We start from the raw sequence: 9,066 nt of genomic DNA on the forward strand, positions 1-9,066 counted from the left end.
TATTTTTTTATAGTTGAGCCGAGCTTAAACCCTTGAGAATTGGAACTTGACTCAACCTCACAAAGGGGATTATCTGACAAACCTGACAAGCAGTTAGAGTCAGACGAGACTGGTAGCTTAACATCTGCTCGAAAAGATAGCAAGTCCAAGCTGCAAATCATATTTAGTAAGACAACATGGCTGTTTGAAACTTTTCGACAAAAACATAAACTGCCTTATGCCAAAACTATGCACATCCGACTATTCCAGTAATAGGTCTTCATCAGCTAAGCAGTCAAACAAATAACAGCTCTCTTAATACTTGGATACCAATCAGTTCAAAATAATATTGATTGTTTCTTTACACAATACTGATATTTGTAGATGTATGTATATATATATATATATATATATATATATATATATATATATATATATATATATATATATATATATATATATATATATATATATGCAAACCTAAACAAAAACCACTTAACGTATATACAACCCCCTTCCAAAGACCATTCATCGGTGGATGCCATGAAACCCAATGTTACCTGCGGAGCCATCTGAATTTACCTATTTCAAATTTCCGTGAGCCCTGAGTCTCCAGTACAGGTTAGTGACATGGATTCAGTGAACCTTCCCCGACTCACTCACACACATAAATCTAACAAGAATCATTCATTCTAACCCTGCAAGACCATGGCATAAATGGTATTACACACATGTGTTATCCTCAACCGGGTAGTGGGGAGGTACCATACAACAATTATGGTGGGAGCTCTTCCGGTTGTGGGGTCCGCAGTACAAAAACAAGTCTCCCGACTTACAACTTCTTTTCCCCCTCTCCCCCTTCAACTATTCGGTCCTTGACAGCTAAACAGCTCTCTTGCTGTCTGCCTCGTCGGGGAGGGTCTCCTCACATCCAAGCTGTCACGCAGCCTAATACGGGTCGCCAGGGATTTCCTTACCGTTGGTCGCCCAAATCAGACCCTCCTCTCTGATGATCTTCATTTCTCCACACATCCAGGCTCTCTCACAGCCTTATACACATCCAGGCTCTCTTGCAACCTCATACACATCCAGGCTGTCTCATAGCCTCATGCACATCCAGGCTCTCTCACATCCTCATACACATCCAGGCTCTCTCACATCCTCATACACATCCAGGCTGTCTCACAGCCTTATATACATCAAGGTTCTCTCGCAACCTCATACACATCCAGGCTGTCTCGCATCCTCCTACACATCCAAGCTCTCTCACAGCCTCATATACATCCATGCTCTCATGCAGCCTCAACTACTACCAGCTTCCAGGGACAAATTACCTCAGGGGGAGCCGCAGTCACCGCTCCTCCAGAGCTTGATCAATTCCTGCGGATCCACATATCTTCCCCACCCACATAGTCCAGCATCTGATTTCCTCTCCTGCTGTCATTCAATTCTTAAGCAATGCAAATGGTGATCGTGTTCCTCCACTGCCATGGCCTGCTTACATGTTATAATTCGCATTCATTCTCGAAACAATTCAATTTATTACACATAACAGACATCAACTCCACAAGACAATTTTGGTTTCCAAACCAATCCCTTTACCAATCATTGAGTTACTCTCGCCCACTCCCATCCTAATTACCCATGCCCCAATTTCTCGCAAAACTGAATCAGAACAGTAAGCATCAAAATACTTTAGGCGAAGTGTGAGTCGTCCAGGTTGGTCGGGTCTAAAAGTGTCATCCACCCCTTCTAAATTTTCTTCGCACCCTTCAATCCACCCCTGTGGACTCTTTGCTTTCAATATCCCTGGATTCCAAAGTTTTTCTCCATTTATTTATTTTTTAATTTGTCTCTCACTCCAAATCTTCTAGATCACCCTGACTAATGTTTGTGTTCAATTCTAGACTTTAAGCACACCCTCGATGAGGTGTCAAAGAATCAGATCAGCCACAAGAACTGTCGACATACATTCTTGTGAGAGGTAGCAGGATCTCTGCCCGCACCCCCTCCAGGATCTGGTAGACCCAAGTTTCTCTCATTCGTTCCTAGAAACCTGCATCCCCCTCTTGGATCCAGGTGGCCCAAATTTCTCTCATCCTATCTCGATCGATGCCTACATCTTTTTTGGTGGTGGAAGGAAAATTCCCTTCCTTCCCTTCCCCACTCCTAATGCTTACCTCTTCTCAAAGCCACTTCACATTTCATTTCCATTTCCGGACATTTCCGAGCGGTCTCAGGGTGGTATCCCGGCGGTGTTTCGTGTGACCCGTTTGAACGTGTTGTATTAACGAACCCCATTTCATTCAATCCTGCACTATGGCCAGAAGATGGGACCTTACTTTCCCTCACTTACCCTCAAGTCCCCCTCCCAAATACAAATCGAAACCCCCTTCCCTGCAAGTCCCACTACCAAACACAAGTTGAGAAGCCCTCCCTCCACTTTCTCTTTCAAGTCCCACTAGCAAATGCAAGCCCAAAACACCCATTTTCCTCTCCACTTCCCCTTCATCTCCTCTCTCCCTCATCCTAGTCATTCGCACCCCCCCTCCTAGAATTTATAGCAACATGTCGTGAGGAAAAGCTCTCCTTCCCTTTCCCCCTTCCTTCCTTGCTTCCCCCTTCCTCATCCCCTACTTGTTCCCCCACCCCACCTCTGTCTCTGTCTCTGTCTCTGTCTCTGTCTCTGTCTCTGTCTCTGTCTCTGTGTCTGTCTCTCTCTCCCCCCTCCCTCTCTCTCTCCCCCCCCACTCTCTTTCTCCCTCCCTCTCTTAGTATTCCCTTAAGTGAGGTGAAGGATGGTGTTGGTTAGTTGAGAATAATCTTGAATTTGCCAGAAACACGAAGGACTGGAACAGCACTCGGTCGAGTGCATACGTCCTCCTCCTCCAGGCTGAACAGTTTACGGTTTTTTTATCCCACTGATAAGTCGGATCTGGATACAAACCTTCACCAAAATCGAATCGGTTTGTTCTCATCCCCAAATTAACCTAGTTTTGTCCGAATTCGTCCAGAACTTGAGATATCATGACATATAGTTTTTGCCCTATCTCACAATGTTGAAGAATCACTTTTAAAATTCCGAGGTTTGGATCCAGATCTTCACCAAAATCGAATCAATTCATCATTGTCACCCACCCAACCTGCCCACCAAGTTTCGTCCAAATCCATCTATAAATTTTTGAGTTATCTTGCTCACAAACAGGGATGAAAACATAACCTCTGTTCAGCCTTCGGCGGAGGTAATAAATGCAAAAGGAAGAGGAAAAAATTTTTTAACCTCAATGATCGGACTTGCATTCTTTGTGTGCATAAACATAACAAGCAAAACCCCACCCACCACCACCACCACCCACCACCACCACTCCTTCCTTCCTTCTCTCCCATGGGTACCTAATAAATAGGTGCTTATTATCATATTACAGTATTTACACTTCCCTCCTTGCCACATCTTCACATTTTCAAATAATTATTTTTACATTGATATTCGGCTCGTGGAGGAGCTTGTACTGGTGCTACACATATCACATGTAGGACATAGACACCAGTGTCATTTTATATAAATGGGGAAAATACATCAGGTATATGGGATTTTAAGCTGTACTGGTGAACCTGAATCACGTTCTCTCTTCAACTTCAGTTCCAAGCCTTTTTCTCTTGTTTTTGCGCATGATCGAGGCTCATAGAAGAGCTAGAACAGAATGGAAGGGAACAAAATGGAAACAGGAAACAAAACTTTTTTTCCTCCCAGGAAACACCAACAGGGGTGAGAGGACGCAAGTTGAATGAAAGAAGAGGATCGAAGGGGAAGGGTGGGATGATGAAACAGAAAAGGAATAAACTTTTCTATGGATATTAAAGGTCCCACGGTGTCCTCCACGAAGAGGAGGTGACGCGAGGTATCAATCACTGTAATGCGAAATAAATTACAAATTCCTGTACTTTAGTCCAACGTCAGGCCTGGCCAACAGGTTCGTGAAAGACTTGGGACAAAAACTTTCCCTGTCTGACCCCCAGACAAGAATGTAGGAATAATCGTGGGCTGTTCAAAGAAGAAGTAATAGTGTTTGTTAATAACAATAACGAAAGCCATAATATTGTCTTGATATACAATTGTTCTATTTTCAAGATCACTGATTAATGTGACGATGACAATTCGTGTCACCTGTAATTTAATAGTGCGAGAAGACAGCCAACGTTTGGCTATCAAAGGTGAAAGATAGCGCCAACCTCCATTAATATGAATAGCAGAAAGGATAGATCCATGCTCTTCATTCCTGAATGGTATGGATACATAATCCCAGGGAGAAGTAATCTTAACATGCCATGACCATGGACCAATGAAGAGTTAGTGTGAAAACAAAAAAAACAGTTTCATTCACAAACGTTTTGGCAACTTTCCACACATTAACAACAGTTCCAGACAGCTCTGCTTCTGCCTTAATGATTTCATCAGCAAGATAAAAAAACACCTCTTTTAAAACACGCACACTAAATTTCACGAAGATCGATACAGCTGTTCAAAAGTTTTACACAGATAAACAAAAAAGTTTATGTACTTGGAGGGAGTATGTGAAACAGAGGATGGAGTTCAGGAGGGAGGAAAGAAAAAAAAAATACTTTTGCAAGTAGTCCAAGTGCCCACAAGGCTTTGTTCTTAAAAGAGCAAAGTTATGGGCAAAGAAAGCAATTATCTCAATGTTGGAACCACCATGGCATCAATAAGCTCATTATTCACTTCACTTTCAAGGCCTGACAGCTAGGATAGTGCAGAGGCAGCAGAATTGCTTCTGGGCTATCTATTCTGGGTTCAATCCTCAACTGGAATACATGAGTACACTGTCCCTGATAGGTGTGTTTCACAGTCAGGTTGTTGCAACACAGGTGCACCATCCCTCAGATGGATGTTAAACTAGGGGTCCCCAACTGCTTCCATCAGGTGGTGGACGTTAAAGATCCCATGGTGTCTTTTGTGAAGAATAGGTCGGCTATCACAGCACTCTGAATTTTTTTTTCCCCAATTCCTGCCTCAACCGGAGGGTAAGCAAGTGGTCTGCTCTTCATGGACATCCCTCGACACCGGGTTACCCTGCTTGCTATCACAGATTGTGGTTGTTCTTTGAGCAGCAACGTGAATATAAATGACGTGTCCAAATGATATCAATATCATTGAAGTTTTTGATCAGTTATCGGAAGGTAAACGGAATTACAAACCAGATATTGGTTGTGCCAAAGGGTCATTGCAAGTCCTGGTCACCATAAAAAAACGGAGGGGTGACCATATTGTAAACGAATGACCATTTGGGCAGGTTCTGCCTTTACGAAGGAAGGAGCTCAGGATGAGGAGGTAAAGATTATCTTTCTGAAATACCTCGTCTTTGCTCTCGACTGCAGTCCAATCCAAACGTGCAAACTGGAATCTGAAATGCATGATGGTGGTACTTTCACCAGGAGAGGGCAATCTACACCAAGAAAGGAGCAGGTGGTTTGAATCTTGCACCACTTTGAGAATTGCTGTTATTGTGGAAAAAAAAAGTTTCATTACACATCCCTTACTAAAGATTGCGTAGTTACTGTTGAACAGAATCCCACACTTAAGTAAAACATACCAGTGTTAACATCTCTCATGTTCTCCATCCCTGTTTAAAAAATTCTCGGAACGAGATACAATTGCCGAAGAAACTCCAACATTTTAAAATCTTCAACATTGAAGTATATATGATAAGTAAAAAAATATTTCCTTACCAATTATATCTACAATGTGTCCCATAAAAGGGATATCGTTATTAAATGCCAATAACCTTTTTTGTTTTTAATACCATGATGATGAGACTCATAATTAGCAAGAGCAACTCAAAGATGTTCAGATTCTATTCCACCATTTTGTTTGTTTTTTTTCTACAGGCTGATTAACTGATAAAAATTTCTCGTCTAAATGAAGAACAAAAGGTGTTCAAAGCAAAAGATATTTAAAAATAATTCCACTGTTATTTTTCAAAGACAATTTATGATCAAATTTTATAGTGAGAAAACTTTTGAGTTGATATTTCGAAATAATAGCGGTTTACTAATTGTATGACGAAAAGCAAAAATGTGATAAACCTTTGTAAGAGTGCAACTTTTTAGATGACGCGCTGTTCTTTCATATTGGAAAATTAACACGTCGGAGTTTCTTCCTGGACTGGTGTATTTCATACCAAGAACTTTATTTTAACATCCCTCATATTTTTCTTCTCCACTGCGTATTCATTTTTAATTGCCGGAATCCTTCGGATTTTGGCAATTATGTTGGTCGGTTGTGTGTGTCATTCTGTGTGTCTGTCTGTCTGTCTGTCTGTTTATTTGTGTGCTTGTTTACCCTGGAGCAGCCACACCGTTTCAGCGATCATGACCAAACTGGGTACAGACGTCGGCCATGGTCCAACTTAGACACTTATCGTTTTTGGTGAATCTAGGTCAAAGGTCAAGGTCACCCAAAAACCGAAATTCTTATTTTCGCAATAACGTCTGCTAAAATGGTCGTATCGACTTCAAACCAAATCCAAAATGTGCTTCTTCCAATTCTGCATCCAACCATATGTCTCATTGGGGTGTCACAACAACACCCTTCTTAGCGGTCGGGGGTCGAATGTCAGGGGGGGGGGTCAAAACTTTCAAATTGCGATAAAAACGCCATTTCAAGTCCGATTGACTTCTAAGTTATGATCATGACCAAACTAAGTGCTATAACTCATTAAACAGTAGCACTATCGACTTATAAGAACCAAATTGATTTCCAGGTTTTTGTTTTTTCAGAGATCATGGAGATATGACAAAGTTATTCCGGCAATTTCTTGCTCAACGAGCAATTTCATTGTTATTTCTTCTCCCGTTTGTGTTTACACGAATCAGTGCTACTTTTTTCACAAATTTTTCAAGTGGTGAAAGTCCATAGTTTCACCTTTATGTGACTACTGGTCTTGTTTTTTTGCTTCTCAAGTCCTTCTGTACCCTGCACTGAAAACAATGTGTGCCAACTTACCACTTCATGTGTTTATAAAATCAAAGAGGAATTGGTGAGAAATCTAAAAGGCTGCTTGATACAGGATTGCATTTATCTGGAATAATAGGACAGGTTGAATTATATTTTGTTACTTTTGCTACTGAAGGTGGACAGAGGTTGTTTTCAGATGTTTGTCGATGAGGGTTTGTCCGTATGTGAGCAGGATATCTCAAAAAGTTAGACAGATTCGGACGAAACTTGGTGTACAGGTTGGGTGTGTCACAAGGAAGAATCAATTAGATTTTGGTGAACATACGAATCCGGATACGATAAAAAAAATTTTTATTACCTTACGCATGCGAAGCGAAAAGCAGGGTTAACCAGGGGGTGTGTGCCATCAATTTTGGCTTATTTGAATGATCCTTGGGGGTTGGTAACCATAAGTAAAAAATAACTGAACGCAGTCCAATAAGAGACCAGAAGGCAAGGTCCTGGTACTGAGGCATACCATGTTAAGGCCCTGTCACACCTTGATGATTTAGCCAGCGTATGCCTGACGTATGCAAAATTTGGCTAAAACGCTGGCACACATCGAATACATTATGGGTAAGTTTGTATACGTTAAGAGCACGCTGGCATACGTCGTAGTACGGCGAGGTGTTAGACAAATTTTCCACGCTTGAAATTTTTCGACGTATGCCAGCGTATGACTCACATGTTCCGCATAATGCTGGCCATAAGTTGTAGGCACATTACGCGATCGTTGACACACGTCGAGAAACGTTACTTGTAAGTTACTCATAAGGCGAAGCACGTCGAGGTAATGTTTAGCGTACCCGAAACATATTTCTAACCTATGAGTAACGTGTATGAGTCAAAGGGCGGAGGAGCTCCTTGTGAGCCAACGGCCATCCATATCTAGTGCCCAACTGTGTCTGCGGACGTCCTCCTGCAGTTGGGTTACTTCTTATTAGGAGGTTGGTGGCAGGATTTGCACTCCAGCCACCGTAAAACGCTTCATTCCGCAAAACGCAAAAACGCAAAAAAATCTGAAAACCCACTCCGTGGGAGTACCTCCTGTGCAGCTTCCCTTCGCAGGGCAGCTCACCGGATGATGGGATTGGGGCAAAGCCTTCGGGACCCCCAATCTTTGATAGGAGGGAAACCACGGGGTAACATCCCTGGGTCAGATTGCGGGAGAGTGTGTCGGAGTGGTGCTGAGGTGTCGTCCACCAGACGGCGGTCTCCTTGGGTTAACCTGAGGCGGTCCCTTCGGGTGGGTGCCTGGAATGTCCTATCCCTAAGAGAGGATGATCACCTGTCTCTGTTATCATCTGAGCTCAAGCGTTTGGACATCGGGATTGCAGCTCTCTCCGAGGTTCGGAGACCGGATTGCGGCGAGATAATGGTGGGTGGTTACACCTACTATTGGTCTGGTCGCTCTGATGGTTACCATACCCAAGGAGTTGCTGTAGCTGTGTCCAATAAGCTGACCCCAATGATAATTGAGGTAACACCGGTCAACGAGCGTATTATGAGATTAAGGATTCGTCACTCCTTAGGTGTCATTTCCCTGGTCTCTATTTATGCTCCGACTGAGGCGAGTGATCTTACCGTGAAGGATGCATTCTACGCCACACTCGAGTCTGTGGTTGATCAGTGCCCCAGACGAGATACACTTCTAGTCTTGGGGGATTTCAATGCATCGACTGGAACTGATAGGGATGGTTATGAGGTGTGTGTTGGTCCCCATGGGTCAGGAACTATGAACCAGAATAGCACTAAGTTCCTTGACTTTGCAAGAAGCCATGGACTTAGGGTGGCTGGTTCATGGTTTCAGCGCCCGCAAGCTCATCGCTGGACTTGGTATTCCAACGCTGGCGGTGTGGCAAAGGAGATTGACCATGTCCTCATTGATGGTCGTTGGAGGATGATCCAGAACTGCAGGGTCTACCGGAGTGCTCAGTTCCTCAATACTGACCACAGGCTTGTTGTAGCAACTCTAAAGCTGCACCTTAAATCCTGGAGAATGGTACCATCCCAGCCTAGGCTGGATGTTGCCAAGCCCAGGGATGAGAGAGTAGCTGAGGAGTTTGCGAACAGGC

This window comes from Eptatretus burgeri, chromosome 9 (genome assembly GCF_056783735.1).
Source record: "Eptatretus burgeri isolate ZD-2024b chromosome 9, Ebu_testis_v1, whole genome shotgun sequence".
Classification (NCBI taxonomy): Eukaryota; Metazoa; Chordata; class Myxini; order Myxiniformes; family Myxinidae; genus Eptatretus; species Eptatretus burgeri.